This window comes from Chiloscyllium punctatum, unplaced genomic scaffold, assembly GCF_047496795.1.
Source record: "Chiloscyllium punctatum isolate Juve2018m unplaced genomic scaffold, sChiPun1.3 scaffold_124, whole genome shotgun sequence".
In the NCBI taxonomy this organism is placed as follows: Eukaryota; Metazoa; Chordata; class Chondrichthyes; order Orectolobiformes; family Hemiscylliidae; genus Chiloscyllium; species Chiloscyllium punctatum.
Genome location: NW_027309858.1, coordinates 16,695 through 36,717, shown reverse-complemented (window position 1 = coordinate 36,717; position 20,023 = coordinate 16,695). Strand labels below are relative to the sequence as shown.

The window sequence follows — 20,023 nt, the reverse complement described above, 5'->3', positions numbered from 1 at the left end:
CAAATTCTGCAAAGGAATTAATGACTTTTGAAAAATTCAACGCTGTGAACAGGACTCGAACCTGGGCAGGAAGACCCCATTGAATTTCAAATCCAACGCCTTAACCTCTCGGCCATCACAGCTCCGACCAAATTGCCAATTTTCATAGTAAAAGAACTGAATTAATGAAATACGTAATTTGAAGAACAAATTGTCAAGACCCAAAGATTTCGCCAAATCCTTTGCTGGGACTCAGACGAACGTTACCTTAGCAGATTGACAGGCTTTCATCGCAAACTAGATTCTGACACAGCTGAAGTTGTGGGAATGATTCTTCATCGAATTTTAGAGTCACGGATGTACACCACATGAAGAGAGGATCATTGTCTCACTGCGTCCGATCGACTTTGACTCAATTGCTCATCGTCTGGTGCCAAAGTTGTTTTTTAACATTCATCAAAATATGGTATTAGAAATACTGATGCTAAGTCCATAAACACTAGCTATATTCGTAAAATCAAAATCGGAATTAGAAAGAATGCAGAACCAATTTTCAGGAATGGATCCAGCAACTCATCCATAAGTTCTGACAACAGGTAATGAACTTGTGCGTACAAGAGAGGAAGATTTACCGAAGATTTGGAACTTGAAATCGTCTTGACGGAATTATTTGCAAAGCTTTTGCGGTTGTTCTAGAGTCATCAAGTCCTTGAACAATACAACATGGAAAGTGGCCCTTCTTTCCAACTTGCCCATGGTGGACAGTTGCCCTATATTAGTAGGTCCCATTTGCCAACATTTGGCCCACATCCCGCTAAACCTTGTTACTCATATATCCAACCAGATGCCATTAAATGTTACAGTTGTACCAGTCTCCAACAATTCTCTGGCAGCTCATTCTGGACACGACTGAAAAAGTTGCCCCTGACGTCCCATTTAAATCCTTACCCACTAATTTTAAAACGATATTTTCTAAATTTTGACTTACTCACCAGCAGGAAAACACCTTGACGAGTAAACCTATCCATGTCCCTCATGATTTAATAATTAGCAAGGATTTGACTTTATCATACTTGTCAGGAGGGAGATGTGTGGAGATTATTTATCGAAGGTTTGAAGTAGAAAGTCTGATGTACAGATTTTTAGAATTGCATCTTGGAGAAGTTTTTACTGAGTCATTGAAGTCTAGTAGCAGTTGTAGAAGTCTGTTGTCAAAGCTGCAGAAGGATTTCAGGGCACGAGAGCGAAGCATTATTTCCAATGTATTGTGGCTCAGTTCGACCGCACGTGGACTACAGTATGAGGAATTATAATCCTCAATTTAGGAAAGATACTAATGCCATATGAGGAATACCACGAATGGTGATTAGCCTTGATATCATGTATGAACGCTAGTCCTGTGAATTGAAATTGGGCAAATCCGGTTTTTTTTTAACAGTTTCAAAACAAGAGAGGCAATTTCGTTGAGAGTTGCAAAATATTTGAAGAGATAAACAGGGTGGTGCAATTAAATTTTGTTCCCTCATTGGTGAATCTAGAAGCAGGAGAGGACAATTTTAAAATGAAGCATTGTGATTTATGACCAGGATGAGAACTATTGATTTTTGTCTTAGCCTTGAGAAGTCTCGCTATTCAGCACTACAGTGAGCCTTGGATATTTGGTCTTTGAATGCATCACTATCAGCCTGACCCGCCGACACTTACTGCATCACTATAGACCTGACCCCTCACACTTACCCCCTTAATATCAGCGTGAACCCCTCAAACTTACTGCATCACTATCCATCTGGCGCCCTCACATTTACTGCGCCAGTTTCACTTGGAGACCCTCATTTTGACTGGGTCATTATTAGTCTGATTGCCAAACACTTACTTTGTCCTATCAGTCACGCCCTTACACTTCCTATATTACTATTACCCTGACTCCTTACACTTACCGTGTCACTACAACACTGCTTCCTCAAACTTACTATGTCACTATCACCTTGACCCTCTCACATTTACTGCACCACAATCACACTGACCACCTCACACCTACTGCTTCACTATGAGCTTCAACACTCACACTGACAGCGTCACTAATAGCCTGACCCCTCATACTTACTGCGTTGGTATCTCTCTGATCCCCTCAGAATTACTGCATCACAATCACTCTGACCCCTCATACTTAATGCGTCACTATCCCTCTGGCACCCTCATACTTCCTGCATCACTCACACCCTGCCACATGCGCACCTACTGCATCCCTATCAGCCAAACCCCACTCACTAATGGCATCACTCTCCCTCTAACTTGCTCACACTTTATATATCCCCATCACCTTGACACTCTCTCACTTAGTGCATCAATATCAGCCTGACCCCCTCATGCTTACTGCATCACTACCAGCCTGATCCCTTCAAATGTACTGTGTCACTATCAGACTGACCCACTCATACTTACAGCATCACTATCACCTTGACACCCCAAACTTAGTGAGTCCAGATCACACCGAACCTTTCACTCTTCTTGCGTCACCTTCAGCCAGGCCCTGCACACTCCTCATATTTGCTGCATTACTATAACTCTATCCCACCCACACCGTGTGTCACTATCACCCTGACAACTCATACTCACTGCACCACTAATATCCTGACTCCATCACAATTCGTATATCATTATTAGCCTGACCTCTTACACTTGCTGTGTCACTCTCAGCCTGTCCCCTCACATTTCCTGTGTTACTCTCAATCTGACACCCTCAAAATGTCTGCATCACTGTCACCCCGAACACGTCACACGTACTGCATGGGTGTCTACCTGAAACCTCACGCTTATTGCCTCACTATCATCCTGAGCAGCTCGCACTTACTGCGTCACTAGCACACCAACACTCTTACCTTTACTGCGTCACTATCGGCCTGACATCTCACATGTACTGCATCACTATTTGCCTGACCCGCTCACACGTTTTGCGTCACTACTACCCTGACCCCCTCACAATTGCTGTGTCGCCATTAGCCTGAGCCCCTCACTATCACGCTGATCAAGCTCACAATTACAGCATCACTATCAACCTGACCCCCTCACACTTTCTCTGTCATTATCACCCTGACCCTTTCACACGTAATGCTTCACTGTCACACTGAGGCACTCACATTTTCTGCGTCGTTATCAGTCGGACCCGCCAGTACACAGCATCACTATCAACCTGGACCCTCACACTTGCATGCCTCAATATCAGTGTGAACCCCTCACACTTACTGCATCACTATCCATCTGCCATCCTCACACTTATTGCACCAGTTTCACCTTGACATCCTCATTTTTACTGCATCACTATCAGCCTGACAGCCACACACATATTGCGTCACTATCAGTGATGCCCTCACACTCCCTATGTTAATATCACGCTCACTCCTAAAACCTACTGCATCACTATCAGCCTGACTCCATCACACTTTTTGTGTCAGTACCAGACTCACGCCTCACGCTTATCATGTTGCTAAAACTCTGCCCCATCACACTGACTGCGTCAATATCACCCTGACCCACTCACACTTTTTGTATCAGTTTCAGTCTGACGCCTCGCATTTACTGTATAACTAAAACTCTGCCCCTCACACTGACTGTGTAACACTCAGCCTGACCCCTTCATACTTACTGCGTCAATATCAGTCTGACCCCTCAGACTTACTGCGTCACTCTCACCCTGACCTCCTCACATATACTGTGTCACTATCACCCTGACCCACTCACACAGTCTTTGCCAATTTCACCTTGACGGCCTTATTTTTATTGCGGCCCCATCAGCCTAACAGCCACACATTATTGCGTCACTTTCAGTCACGCCCTCACACTTCCCATGTTATTATCACCCTGAATCCTTACACTTATTGTGTCATTATCAGGCTGACCCCTCACACTTACTGTGTCACTATCAGCCTGACTCCATCACATTTATTGTGTCAGTATCAGACTGACGCCTCACACTTATCTTGTCACTAAAACACTGCCCCGTCACATTGACTGTGTCACTATCAGCCTGACCCCCTCACACTTACTGCTTCACAATCGCAATGCCCCTCTCTCACTTACGACGTCATTTAAACCCTGACACCCCACACTTGCTGTGGCACTATCACACTGAGGGCCGTACACTTAGTGTCACTGTCATCCTGACCCCTTACACTTACTGCGTCACTATCACACTGGTATCTCACACCCACTGTGTCACTATCATCCTGAGCCACTTACACCTATTACGTCACTATCACTTTGACCCCAACACACGAACTGCATCAATATCAGCCTGACCATTTCACACATACTGCGCCACTACCAGGTTGACTCCCTCACATATGCTGCGTCACTATCAGGCTTACCCACTCATGCTTACTGCGTAACTATCACCCTGACTCCCCACTCTTACTGCGTCAAGATCATTGTGCCCCCATACACTTACAGCGTAACTATCATCCTGACAAAGTCACACTTACTGCGTCAAGATCAGCCTGATCCCCTCAAACTTAATGCATCACTATCAGCTTCAACACTCACATTTACTGCGTCACTTCTAGCACTAAACCTGCACACTTACTACATCTCTAACCGCCTTACCCCCTCACATTTACTTCATCACTATCAGCCTGAGACACTCACACTTACAGCTTTACTACAACCTGGCCCTGAGAGTGCATCTACATCACTGTGACCCTGACCCCTTACCCATACTGAGTCACTATAAGCCTGGCCCTCAAATGTTCTGCATCACTATCGCACTGACATCTCACACTCACTGCGTCACTATCACCTGCCCCCTCACAATTACTGCATCACTACAACCTGAGCCCCTGAAAGCATCTGCGTAACTGTCACCCTGACCACATCACACTTGCCATGTCACCATCACAATGACACATTCAACAGTCTGCTTCACTGTCATCCTGACATCTCACACTCACTGGATAACTACCATCCTCCCCCTCATACTGACCTGTCACTATCATCCAAAGCTGCTCACACTTATTGTGTTCCTATCACTCTGGTCCCAACACACTTACTGCATCACTATCAGCCTGACACTCGCACACTTCCCGCATCACTATCAGCCTGACACCTCACAATTTCACCGTGTCTATCAGTCTGACTCCTCACATTTCCTGCATCACTATCACCCTGTCACTGAACACTTACTGGCCAGTATTAGCCTGACGCCCTCAACATACTGCATCAATATCAGCCTGAACACTCACCCTTACTCTGTCACCATCACGCTGACCCCCTCACTCTCATTGCATCACTATCACCCTGTACCCTCTCACTTCCTGCATTAGGATCACTCTGACTCACTGACACTTGTTGCATCACTATGAGCCTGACCTCTCACACATACTGTGACACTATCAGCCTGACCCCCTCACACTTACTGCTTCACTATCAGACTGACCCCTCACACTTACCGAATCACTAACAGCCTGACACCTCACACTTTCTACGTCACTATTCCCCTAGCACTTCACTTTTATTGGCCACTATCTGCCTGACGCTCTCAACTTACTGTGTCACTACCAGCCTGAACGCACACACTTACTCCCTCACTATCACCCTGACTGTCTCACACTCACTGCATCAGTCTCTGCCTGACCCCATCACACTTACTACGTCACTTTCACCCTGTCCCCTCCCACTTTATGCGTCAGGATCAACATGACACAGTAACACTTACTGCATCACTATCAGCCTGATCTCCTTCCAATTACTGCGTCACTATCAGCCTGACCACTCACTCTTACTGCGTCACTGTCACACGGACCCCTCACACGAAGTGCGTCACTATTGGTCTGATCCCTCAGACTTACTGCATCATTTTCACTCTGACCCCCCTCTCTGCGTAACTATCGGCCTGATCCACTCACACAATCTGCGACATTATCACGCTGACACCTCACCCTCATTGTGTCACTATCATCCTCACTCCATAAGTCACTGTCAGCCTGATCCCGTGTAATGGAAAATTATCATTTTTTGTGAAATCTATGAAAGCATGGTTGAAACAAAGAAGTATGGACCTAACTTTGCAAAAAGACAGAAAAAATGTAAAGTTCAACCTAATTTACAGCTGACTCTCAAGGCCAATAATCTATTATATCAGCAGTCAATGAATTAGAAAAAAAACAACCCCATGTGTGGAAAGGAACTCGACTGATCCAGGTTCCTGCCTTGAGGTGTGATAAGGCAAGGCAATATATAGTATAAAGGGAATATGTGAAAACCGTCAGGCTCCATTTTATGAGGCGTCTTGCAAATGTGTCGGGTCCATTCTACAAATGTCAAAAATAAACTTTTTCTTTGTTCTTGGTAGCATTTGCATCGAGTCGATTGAAATTCCACGGCAGTAAACTCGGGGGCTCGTCTGGGACCCTGCGACTGGGTAAGATTTTGAAGATTCCTAGGAGGTATACGCGCCACTGCCTTGAAGGTCTTTCACTTCATCTCGAGCGCTGAATTGGCCCCTTTGAGTGAGATGACTGGGGATAAGTGGATCGCCCCAGAGTCGCGTTCCGAATTGAATCGGTTCAGGGTAAGAGTTGTTGCTAAAGTAATCCGACATAGAGACTTGTTCGAAGAGAGTAGACGAACCAGGAAGAGGGACCAGTGAACTCTCGTGCAGTATTCGAGTAAAACTCAAGGGAAAGGATTGCCGTCTCTAGAGAGTTGAAGTGACAGCAAGACTAACGGTGGTTTGAGACTTGGAGTCAACATGGGCAGCGTTGGAGTCGCCAAAGCCGTACCGGTTACTTGGGTTCTTGGTTTGTGAAAACCAAGGCAATGAGGCGGTAGTGCCCAATGAGGGGGGACCTCCGGAGGTAAAAGCAAGTTATATTGGCAAAGAGAAGATTATGATATCCTGAGGGAAGAGAGAGAGAGAGAGAGATTGACAGACAGAGAGACAGCTGCTCGTTGGATGCTGCCTGAACTGCTGTGCTCTTCCAGCACCACTAATCCAGTATTTGGTTTTCAGCATCTGCAGTAATTTTTTTTGCCCAGACAGAGAGACAGACAGAGAGAGATGAACACTTTTCCAATATCCATGAAAATCGGCTCCAGCAAGAGCGAACAAAAAGAGGGTCGACAGACAACTCAGAATGGTCAAGAAAAAATACAATATATGCTAAATAATTATGGCCCAGTTTCTGTAAGGCAGTTAAGAATGTAAATCAAGGAATGTGTTTTTCTGGAGGAACGAAGTTTTAGTAATATTCAGTTGCAAATGCTGAGGTCACCGTTGGAGGAGAGAGAGAAAGAGAAACGGAAGGGTAAAATAGAACCTGTGAATTGGAGTGCTTATCACATGTTGAAGGCTGAGCCTGATCTCAGGGAAAGAAAATCTCGAAATAAAGATAGATCAAGTACACGTACAAACACCAGTGCACATGCACACACACGGAAAACAACCTAATGAAGCTGGACAGTGTCTTAAGACTGGATCAGATCCTGACCTCAATGGGTGCCCTCGAAGAGCTACAGCCCCCCTACGAGATCCACTTCACGAAGATTCCAAGTCAACGGTCGCCGCCTCAGGGTCTGCTGATTCACCAATAGCATATCGTACCCACAATCAATTGAAGCAAGAATCCCTAAAGAAGTCGAGACAATGTCCCAGTACCTTTAGCGCCTCACGAAAGTCGATTACGTCTATTGTGGCCTGATACCACCCAAGGACATAACGACAGCAGAGATCACACCGTATGAGGCACACCTGAGGAGCAGCTTCATCAATGGAATCAAGTACGAAACAACAAAATAGGTAATAATATACGTCTATTAACTGGGACACGGGAAAGTTGAATTTGATAGAGCAATACGTGATACATGCTGAAAAACTACTGGCTCAAGTGAACCATAACCGGAAATTAAAGATGGAACAGCAATCACATGAACCTCAGCTTATTATGATGCAAATGGTCGTTCAGCCATTGGAGGGAGGGACTGCGGGAAAAGAGAGAGGCAGAGGTGGAGTTCACAAAAGAGGAAGGGATCGTGGAAGTGCGCTTGCAGAGATAGATCTGGCTGGTGTTTTGTTTGCGGAGCAATGGACCACTGGTCAAGACAGTGCCCGCGCAGACAGCCTCAATCGGTCCTGGAGGCCGGACAGCATGGTGACTGACAGGGGACGACTGAGGTTGAAATGGGCAGGCCACAAGGTACAGGTTAACCTCTTTCCTTTATACTTGGCAACGAAGAATCCCTAATGCTAATCACTTCTACTAACCTAACGGGCACTGAGATGTATCCAAACTCTATATTGAACATTGAGATTGCGACGTGTGGACAACATGTTCAATATAACAATGATGCGTATATGTAAATGCCTACCTCTATGTTATACGTGGAAGGTACACCAGTTACCTTTCTGGTAGATACATGGCCAGCATATTCACTCCTGAAATCAAGACAGTTCTGAGAGTTGACGCCAATAAAGATGAGTGGAATGTTCCTGAACTCAATGGAGGCATCAGGCATCGTGATATGAGAGAGTTTTACTGCACCCATATTGTGTGAAATCAGTCATGTGTATCCATTCTAATTCTCAATTTTGTTAGCGGAATTCTGTCCTTTACATTTGATGGCTTAGGATCTCATTATGAGACTGGGGTTGTATTTGCTCAGTACGCCGATGGGCTTGCAGGTAATTCAAAGAGAAGATTCACAAGTGTAAACTGTAAAATACAACCCACCACCCCTGGTGTATGTCTATGAGTGGCTATTAACCCAGAGAGCAATGAGTTCAGTGAGCAATTCACTCGCCCTGGAAGCAGGTAATCATGATAATCCTATTAACACCGATTTTTTGGCGGGAATATGCTGCACTGCACAGCACACATACACCACGATATCCCTGAGGAACCATAAGAGAAGTATTGGTTCAGGAGATTGGTTAAACCAGGTCAGTTGTTATTGTGCGAATTTTATTGAAGAGATGACAGATGTGCAGTCAGTGTGAACTAATGTAAAGTATCTGCGACGGCAAGTAAACTCTATATTTTTGACGTGGAAGGTTATGCTCCTCGCGTGTCACTGGTGGAAGATGTCTAGTGACTGGTGGCAGGATTTGGGGCCATGGGGATGAAAGGCATAAAGTACGAAATGTTGGGTGTTCTGGGACGATGTGGGTATGTGGTTCAATGCAGATGTGCGAACATATAGGAAGAAATTATTTTGTCTAACTCAGGCAATAGAACAGTCGAGGTAACCCCCTCTAGCCCTGAAGAGCCTAGAAGGCTGGCCTGGCGTTTCACTAAGATAAACTTCTCAGACCCAAGATTAATAACGTTCCTACTGAATTATGGGTAAAAGGCAAACATGATGTGGGGCATATACGAGGTTGTGAACCAATACGAGTAACCACGAAGTTGGAGTATCGTCCTTGCAGAGCACAATACTGGTTAAAACCCGAGGCCATGGACGTCGTTACTCCAGTCTTTCAGTCCTTCCCAAAGGCTAGAGAGATAATCCCCTGTGTAAACTCACCGGTGAGAACTCCCATTTTTCTGATCAAAAAGGCAAAAATTCCAAGTGAACCGGAGGAATGGAAGTTTGTTCAAGACCTGCAGGCGGTCACTAACAGTGTTGTCCCGCGCGCATCAAATGCTCCCAAACCCTATACTGTATTAGCTCAATTTCCACCGGACAGTAAATGGTTCCCTGCTGTGGATTTAGCAAATACATTCTTTAGTGGAATGGTGCATCCAGCTAGTCAATTCTGGTTCGCTTTTTCATTCAAAGGGAAATCTTATGAGTTCACACGACTTTGTCAATGTTACTGTGAGTCACCCACCATATATAATGAGGCTCTATGCAGGAGTCTGGAGATTATTGTTTTAACCCCTGGGTCTGCGCTTCTGCAATCTGTAGACGATTGCTTAATAGTAGCACCGACAGAGGAACAATGTGAGAAGGATTCACTTGCGTTGCACAAGGGAAGGGCACAAAGCCAGTCTCGCAAAGCTTCGATTTATGCAACAACAGGTGAAGTTCTTCGGTCACTTAATATCTGAACAAGGAAAGGCCAAGGGAATGTCAAGACAGAGTGCAAGTAATTCAGCAAATTCCAAGGCCTCACATGAGGAAACAATTGCTATCCTTTTTGGGGCATACGCTCCTACTGAAGAACGTTTATCCCAAATTACACAAATCATGAGGCGCCCTGAAGTGACATGGCCCATGGAAAAGGGTAGCAGAACGAAGGTCCATTGCAATGGATCCCAGCGCCCGAGATGAATTGAAAAAGACGTTTCAAAGTACACCTACACTGGGGATTCCGAATCCAAACAAGCTTTCTGTCAAATGGTAGATGAAAAACATGGCTGAATGACATCCGTGTTGTTGCAGAATCATGGGGGAAATATCAGGCTGGCAACTTATTTTTCGGCTAAGCTTGACCTCGTCGCGGCAGGATTGCGTAAATTCCCGCGAGCTGTGGTTGCTACATAATCGGCTATGGCGACTTAACCAAACTGATCGCACATGCAGTATCCTTACTGCTTTCCGAGCAAAAGACAGCACATATGTCGGCAGCACGTTGACTCAGATACAATACTGTGTTCTTGGAGAAACCTAACATTGCAATAAAACGATGTAACATCCTTAATACTGCTAATCCTCTCACTAGAGAAGGAGACGGAGACCCACATGATTGTATCGCTGTAATTAATGAATTGTGCTGCCGAGACAAGACTTGCAGAATTCACCACTTCAGAATCCAAATATGGCGTTTTCTTGTGGATGGGTTAGCATTCAGGAGCAAGGAGATAGGCCAGAATTGTATTGGGGATGCTGTAGTAACTACCCATGAGGTATTCAAAGCGGGATCACTCCCTTCTCAACTGTCAGCGCAAGCAGCGGAGCTGGTTGCATTGACTGAGGCATGTAAATTGGCCAACGGAAGACAGCGAATATTTAACCGATAGCAGATACACATTCGGAGTTCCACATGATGTTGGTACACTGTGGAAATACAGGGACCTCTTGACCTTCACCCGAAAGCCCATCACACACCGTGATCAGATTTCTGACCTCTTGGAAGTGGTCCTATTGCCTAAATCAATCGCTGTGTGTAAATATGATGCCCGCACGAAAAATAACGATTCCGTTTCTCAAGGAAATGCAAGGACAGACTCAGCGGCAAGGACGGCAGCCCAGCAGCCGGTAAATGATCAGTTTGACATGGGAATGACAAAAATCCTTACCCCAACAGCAGACGTACGGGAGTCACAGTCGAATTCCAGGCTTGAAGACACGTTTGAGTGGGAAAAAGCAGAGTGCAGTTTAAGGTAAGGGGTATGGTGTGGCCCCAATGTTAAACCTTTTCTACCACGATCATTATTTCCATTCTATGCCAAACTGACACACGGTAAGGAACATGTGTCAAAAGAGGGGAGATATGACAGCATTTCAGCACAGTGGTACACTGAGGGATTTACTCATTACTTCCAGAAATATTGTGAACGATGTGTTATCTGTGCCACAATAATGTGGGGGGGGGGGGGGGAATACAGATGAGGCATGTTGCACTTCCGAAACCCCAAAAACAATTTGAACATTTACAACTGGATTTTACCGAACTAACACCCTGTGAAGGAAAAGGGTATTGTCTGGTAATAGTTGAAATGTTTTCCAAATGGGTGCAAGCGTTCCCCACGGCAAAACAAAATGCCAGTGCCATAACCAAAGCTTTCCTAACTGAAATAACTCCGAGATGGAGCATCCCTGAGAGGCTTTGTAGTCCCAAGGTTTGTGAAGGTTTGTAGCTCCGGTTGAGGTTTAGGGTGTAGGTTTGCTCGCTGAGCTGTAGGTTTGATATTCAGACGTTTCATGACCTGGCTACATAACATCATCAGTGGCGATCTCCAAGTGAAGTGAAGTGAAGATGTTGTCTCCTGATTTTTATTTATATGTTTGTTATGATGGGGTTCCTGGGGTTTGTGGTGATATCATTTCCTATTCGTTTTCTGAGGGGTTGACAGATGGTAAATCGATCTATGTGTTTGTTCATGGCGTTGTGATTGGAGTGCGAGGCCTCTCGGAATTCTCTGGTGTGTCTGCATATACAGCAAACCGACAAACACCGACCAAATACTTAACTACACCAGCAACCATCCCAACTCGCATAAAGGAAGCTGTATCAGAACACTATTCCAACGAACCACCACACATTTCAGCACAGACGAACTTCGGAAAACAGAGGAGAACCACCTATAAAACGTATTCAAGAAGAACGGATACTTAAAAAATACAGTCCACAGATTCCTCCGGAACAAACCACGACAAGTAGACCTAACACAGCCAGAAACCCTATCTATCTTTTCATACATCAATGAAGTCTCAGAAGTGGCAGCCAGACTATTAAGACCCCTTGGAATCCCACCAACAGTCTCAAACAAAACTAACTAATTTAAAAGACCCAGTACAACCCGTGGACAAAACCAACGTCATATACAAAATTCCATGCAAGGACTGCCACAACCAATACGTAGGGCAAACAGGAAGAAAGTTAGCCACCAAGATACACGAACACCAGCTAGCTACAAAAAGACAAGACCCTCTCTCCCTTGTAGCCCTTCACACGGATGAAATTTCAACACCATTTCGACTGGGACAACACATCTATCCTGGGACAGGCTAAGCAAAGACATGCCAGAGAATTGCTTGAGGCCTAGCACTCCAACCCCAACGCCAGTGACAGTGGGACACCATTTGTCCATAATGCCCTACAGCAGATTAGTGAGTATTTGGGAATAAACATGGGATAACACTGTGCCTACCACCAAACGAGCGGTAGGGCAGCGGAAAGAGAAAATTCTACCTTAAAAATATATATTAAGAAAATGCTGTGAGGAACTAGGGATGACATGGACAAAGGCAGTTCCAATTGTGCTAATGTGCATGAGATCTAGGAGGAGAGGGAGAGCTAACCTTAACCCGTTTGAAATTTTGTTTGGTAGGCGGCCAAACACAGGAATTGTCCCGAGACGTAAGGGAAGCCAGATAACAGGCCTCTGTGAGGATGAGATGTTGTGTTACTGCATGAAACTCTCTACACTTCTGTCCCAAATACAGAATGAAGTGAAGACAGCACTACACCAATCAGCAGAAGGGAAGATGTACGATCTATAACCTGGAGCCTGAATGGTGGCGAAAGACTTCAGGAGGGAAAACAGGAAGGTGAAGAGGTGGCTGAATACGTTTCAAGTACGTCTTCCAGCACAGGAAGCTGTCAAGGTCGCCGGAACAGCCACGTGGATACACGCCAGCCATTATAAACTTGCAGCTGGGACTGAGGAGACATCGCACAACACCAAAGCCAATTTAGAGCAAGTATTTATTAGAAGACTTAAGCAAATGTGGGGTTGCCCCAATTCACACTGTTGGCAAGCACCCTGGTAGGACTATTCATAAGGGCAGGGGCGTCTGGGATGCAGCAGCTGACGGTAATATTAACTGATAGGACGAAGTGGATCTTTACATGCGACCCATAGCCGTTCAGTAACAAGGACGACTATAAATTGGATAATTAAGATTTATGCAGCGATCCATGCCACGCTGATGACTGGCATTTAGTAGTAGCCACGACGGCAAAAGGGGCACCTGACATGGGAAATAGATATTCTATGATCAAAGTAAGGCTCAGAAGAGCAATGAGGGAGTCTCGTGGTGTGGAATAGATAGATCCTTCTCCGACATCTGTAGACAGGTGAATATAGTGGTGCAGTCGCCCCACCCCACCTTCCGAGATGCAGTGCAGAATGTACTACAGATGACAGGAGCAGTGGGGCATGGCAACCAATCAAACCAGATCATGGACCTAACCCCAAGCCGGCAAAGGTCATTAATGACACACCCGAACCCGAAGGGAGACGGCCGTGGCGAGAAAGCGAATTTAAAGCAGGAGGGGAATTTGCCTGCTGGATATAAATGGCGTAACTGCGACGCCAGTAGGTTGGAAGCTGCGAAGGACCATTGCTAGATGTGAAGGGAATAGAGCATGTGCTTTGGTCATAAGACAAAAACGAGACATTAAACGTAGGCTACACTTGTTGGATATGTTTGCACACAGCCCAAAGGTAGACTGCCCAGCAAATTACTGAGAGCCTGGCGAGAAATGCCAGCTGTCTGCTTCCATGGGAGGCGACTAGCCTGACCATGATAGTGGGCGGCAATTTGGGCAAATCTCTTGTCACCACCCGAACTCCAGGCTAACTACAGCCCCAAGCCTGACACGCTACCGTCCACAGCATTCCAGATAGTGGATTGCAGGGGAGAAACGTGTATTTGCACCAATCGGGGGAGACTACCTTTAGGTATCTCCCAGTGTACATTGATGGTCGGACCATGAGCGGCATGGTGGCACAGTGGTAAGCATTGCTGCCTCACAGCGCCAGACCCCGGTTTAATTCCCGCCTCATGCGGCTGACAGTGTGCAGCTTGCACATTCTCCCTGTGTCTGCGTGAGTTTCCTCCCACAAACACCAAGATGTGCAGGTAGGGTGAATGGTCCATTCTAAATTGCCCGTAGTGTTAGGTGTTCGGTATGGGTGGGTTGCGCATCGACTGGTGTGTGTGGACTTGTTGGGCGGAAAAGCCTGTTTCCATACTGTAAGTAATCTAATCTAATCAGGATAGCAGGTATAATATGGGCAGGTGGCGAGAAAGGGTACCACCACTCCCCCGGGGAGAAAGGGGTGCTGCTACACCGCGATACTGTCCACCAACACAACAGTGTTCGCCCTAAAAGGCAGCAATTGCCGAACTCGAAGGGGCATCCCTCTGCATTGGAATGGGTACACACTCGCAGAACATCCTCACACATGGTGTATTCGCAAATGAGACGGAGGAAGGCCGAGAACTAATTTTCACTGAGTTAATGGCGGTTAGGAAGCAGTGAAACAAAATCGATTAGTACTAGACATCCTGACGGCCGAGAGAGGGGGCGTCTGCAAAACGTTAGGTACCTGGTGCTATATTAATGTTTCTGATGAGTCCCAAAATAGTACTGGTTTAATAAGTGGTATGAAGGCAGCTAAATGACCGCCTCCACGAGCAGATGACTCCTCCTCCCGATGGCTCACATCCCTTATGGAGGATGGGGGTAATGGACCCATATCGTTCTACGAGTTGTAGGACTGGTCTTACTCATACTGCTTTGAATAAGACCCTAGTTGTGTACCTGCCTACACCACTTGTTAACGAATGCAGTAGGATACGAAATGTTAAACTATCAGTGGCCCCAAAGAAGGAAGATCCGATTGCTTGTCCACACCCTACAGCGACGTTGACGAATGTGACGTGTGAAGATGGGCTGTGCTCGGGCATCCCAGGGAAATGGAAAAACCACCACAAAGCTTTGTTAGAGTTAGATGGTGTCTGAGGAAATGCCTGGTGTTCATAAATTATTTTTGATATATAGCTATCTGGCTTTTTGTTTGGTTGTTGTCCTTGTTGTAAAATGACAAAAATTTGGAAAATGTAATGGAAAATTAACAAAATTAACATTTACTGTGAAATCTGTCAGCGAATGTTTTGCAAAATTTAATACTTCGCTGAAATATGCAAACACTTTGCTGAATTCTGCGCCAAGGTGTCAGCTTGTCTTTGTGGAACTTTGCAAACATTTCACATGGCCTTGCGAGCAGCCGAGTTCAGAAAAAAATCTTCGGAAACCATAAAGACAATTATGTCCAAGGCATCGGAATGAGAAAATATGAGCTCGAATGTTTCCCAACACTTGTCCTTGAGCATGTGATAAGAATAGTAGAACACGAATATGTGAATTTTGTTCACAGCCGTTACATAAGGCACTTTTGCCAAGTATATTGGCCGCTCTGCATGCAGAGGTTGAAAAATAAAGCCTTTCCTTTGCTCTTGCTAGCAGTTGATTCGAGTCGATTAAATTTCCACGACAGGTGTCAGGGTGTCAGGCAGTGGGAGAATTGTTGGGTATCAGTAAATGGGAGAATTGTTGCACAGTGCCATTACACTGAAAAATTAGTACAAATTTCCTATTCATTAAAGAATTTTAGCAGAACACCACTAAATGGAAGAATAGGGGAAGGGAATCATTGAGAAGGAACAATTTTGCAAGCCGCAGTAAAGTCGAGATTCGAGTCCGCCCACCAAGAAATGAAAAAAAAACTTTGGAGCAGGGAAGCCAATACGTGGAGGAAGTCTATCAGGAAACAACGCAATGGGACAATCGACGCAGGGCATCAATAATGGGAGAGTTGGTGCCGATGTCCCGAAAGTAGAGAATAGGTGGAAGACGTGGTAGAACTGGTGTTGAATAATATTAAATGTGGTGGAGGTGCAGTTGCTGATGAAAAGAAGATTCGTGCAGGATTCGAAAATGGTAGAATGGTGCACGGAAGTGAAGCTGTATTTGGACAACTGTTGCAAGAACCACAAAATGGAAAAATTGCACAGTTGAACTTTAACAGCGAATTGGGAGTATGACACCATTATCTCAGAGAGTCAGAATGATGTTCCCCACACTGAAAGAAGTTGGTTTGGGTATCAATGAACATGAGAATTGTTTCAGGGCAATATTGAATTCGAGAATTGGTCTGGGGTGCTTAAAGCATGCAGAGTTGGAACAGAGCATAGTTAAATGGGAGAACACAGGCAGGAATCAGTAAGTCGGAGAAATGTTGTAAAGTGCAGGAAAGTGGCCATTCGATGCAGGGCGCCAGTAATGAAAAAAACTTTGAGCAGTAAACCATTATGTGGTAGATGTTTGTCAGGAAACAGCAAAACAGGAGAGTTGGGGCATGGCAATACTCAGTGGGAGAGTTTCTTCAGTTCATGACGAAAGTGTGGATTAGTGCTGAATTGCCAAATTGAGAATTTGATGCAGTAAACGCCAAAATTGGAGAATTACAGCAGTGGATCACGACATGGGGGAATCATTGCAGCTACATAGTTAATGGAAGAAGTGGTGCGGAGTGGACCTCAATTAGATATTTAGTGCAAGTCACCATTAAAATGTAGAATTAGAGTAGGGCACTCCTAAATGCGAGATTTGAACTCATGAATCAGAAAATGAGAGAATCATACTGGGATATGAGCAAATGGCAGAATTAGTATCGCTATATGAAAAAGCAGGAGAATTCAGGATCGGAGTATGAGGAAGTGGGAGAATATGAGTAAATGGAGCTGCAACAAGATCTCACGGTTCTTAAACTCAATCCCCCTGTTAATGAAAGCCAATAACACCATATGCCTTCTTAACAACCCTGTCCACCTGGGTGGAAATTTTAAGGGATCTATGTACCTGCACACCAAGATCCCGCTGTTCCTCCACACTGCCATGAATGCTGCCTTTAGTCCTGTCCACAACTTTCAAGTTCGATCTTCCAAAATGCATCACCTCGCATTTATTCAGTTTGAATTCCATCTACCACCTCTCAGTCCATCTCTGCATCCTGGCAATGTCGTGCTGCAGCCTGCAACAAACCAGTCTACTGTCAATGATACCCCCAACCTTTGTGTCCTCTGCAAACGTGCTAACCCATCCTTCAATCTCCTCATTAAAGTCATTAATAAAAATTACAAAGAGTAGAGGCCCAAGAACAGAGCCCGTGGAACACCATTCACCACTGACTTCCAGGCAGAATATTGTCCTTCCACAACCACTCGCTGTCTTCTGTCGACCAGCCAATTCTATATCCAGACAACTAAATGTCACTGTATCCCATTCTTCCTGACCCTCTGAACGAACCAACCATGGGGAATCTTATCAAATGCCTAACTGAAGTCCAGATACACAACATCCACCGCTCGACCCTCATCAACTTTTCTAGTAACATCCTAAAAGATCTCAATAAGATTTGTGAGGTATGACCTGCCCCTCACAAAGCCGTGCTGACTGCATTTAATCAAGCCATGCTCTTCCAGATGGTCATAAATCCTATACCGAAGAATCCTTTCTAACACCTTGCAAATGACAGACGTGAGACTAACTGGTCTGTAATTTCTGGGGATTTCCCTATGTCCTTTCTTGAAGAGAGGAATTACATTTGCCTCCCTCCAGTCCTCAGGTACGAATCCGGTGGAGAGCGAGGATGCAAAGATATTTGCAAGCGGCGAATCAATCACATTTCTCGCTTCCCATAGTAGCCGAGGTCAAATCTGGTCTGGCCCTGGCGACTTGTTAATATTAATGTTTGTCAAAATTTTCAACACATCAGCTTCCTCAATCTATTTGTTGCAGCAGGATTACCTGCTCCTCAATGGTTTCATTCACTACAAAGTCCTTTTCTTTTGTAAAGACAGAAGCCAAAAACTCATTTAGCGCTTCCCCTACCTCCTCAGACTCTATCCACAAGTTCCCTATGCTATTCCTGATCGGCGATACCCTTTCTTTGATCATTCTCTTATTCCTCACATATGTGCAAAATGCCTTTAGATTCTCCCTAATCATTCCTGCCAAACCTTTTTCCTGCTCCCTCCTGGCTCTCCTCAGACCATTTTTGAGCTCCTTCCTCCCCTGCCTGTAATCCTCTAGAGCTGAGCAAGACCCTTGCTTCCTTCACCTTACATAAGCTGCCTTCTTTCTTTTGACGAGAAGATCCTCCACTCCCGTCATCCAAGGTTCCTTTATCTTACCCCTTCTTGCCTGACTCAAAGGAATACATTTGTGCATCACTCGCAACAACTGTTCCTTGAACCGACTCCATATGTCTACAGTGCCCTTTCCATGGAACAATTGCTCCCAGTCCATGCTTCGCAACACAGTATGATAGTATCATAGTTTCCTTTTCCCCAACTAATTATCCTTCCATTGTGCCTGCTTCTCTCCTTCTCCACAGTTATGTAGAATATGAGGCAGTTGTGTTCACTATCACCAAAATGCTCTCCCACCGCAAGATCTGACACCTATTCCAGCTCATTGCCGAGCACCAAATCCAAAATGGTCTCTCCTCTCGTCGGCCTGTCAACGTACTGAGTTAGGAAACCCTCTTAAACACACCTTACAAAAATTGTTCCTTCCAAATCATCTGCTGGAAGGAGGTTCCAATCAATATTGGGAAAGTTAGTCACCCATTACAACTACCCTATTCCATTCACACTTTTCCAAAATCTGCCGACCTGTGCTTTCTTCAATCTCCCTGCTTCTATTGGGGTCCTGTATTTAACCCCTAGTGAGGTGATTGCTGCCTTACTGTTCCTAATTTCCACCCATACTGACTCAGTAGGCAGACCTTCCTCGATAATGTTAACTTCTGTACCTGTGATACCCTCTCTGATTATCAGTGCTGCACCCCTTCCTCTTTTTACCTCCTCATTATTCTTTTTAAATGTTCTAAACCCTGGAACATCCAGCAACCATTCCTGCCCCTGAGAAACCCATGTCTCTGTTATGGCCACAACATCATAGCTCTAAGCTCATCACTTTTATTTACATTTCCCCAGTATTACCGAGCACAGTGACTCCGTTTTGGGGGAGGGGGCGGGGATGGGGAATTGTGTCTCAGTGGTTAGCATGGTTATTTCACAGTACCAGGGACCCGGATTGGGGGACAGGAGGAGGAGGAGGGTGCATGGTGTCTCAGTGGTTAACACGGCTGTCTCTCAGTACCAGTGAACCGGTTTGGGGGAAGGGAGTGGAGGGCATGGTGTCTCAGTGGTTAGCACGGCTGTCTCTCAGTACCAGGGACCCGGTTTGTGGGGGAGGGGGAGGGGCGCATGGTGTCTCAGTGGTTAGCACGGCTGTCTCACCGTACCAGGGACACGGTTTGGGGGAAGGGGGAAGGGGGCTTTTTGTCTTAGTGCTTAGAAAGGCTGTCTCACAGTACTAGGGACCTGGTGTGGGGGGAAGGGGAGGGGGCATTGTGTCTCAGTGGTTAGCACGGCTGTCTCACAGTACCTGGGATCTGGAGTGGGGTAGAGGGGGAGGGGGTCATGGTGTCTCAGCGGGTAACACGGGTGTCTCACAGTACCAGGGACCTGGTTTTGGGGGAGGGGGAGGGGGCATTGTGTCTCAGTGGTTAGCACGGCTGTCTCACAG

At 45.6% G+C, this 20,023-nt stretch overlaps 1 non-coding gene across 1 annotated transcript; it reads right to left on the bottom strand.

Moving 5' to 3' along the window:
- Positions 1–40: 40 nt before the first annotated feature.
- trnas-uga (transfer RNA serine (anticodon UGA)) lies at positions 41–122 on the bottom strand. The gene has a single exon. It is a non-coding gene; the product is annotated as a tRNA-Ser (tRNA).
- Between the last annotated feature and the right edge of the window lie 19,901 nt (positions 123–20,023).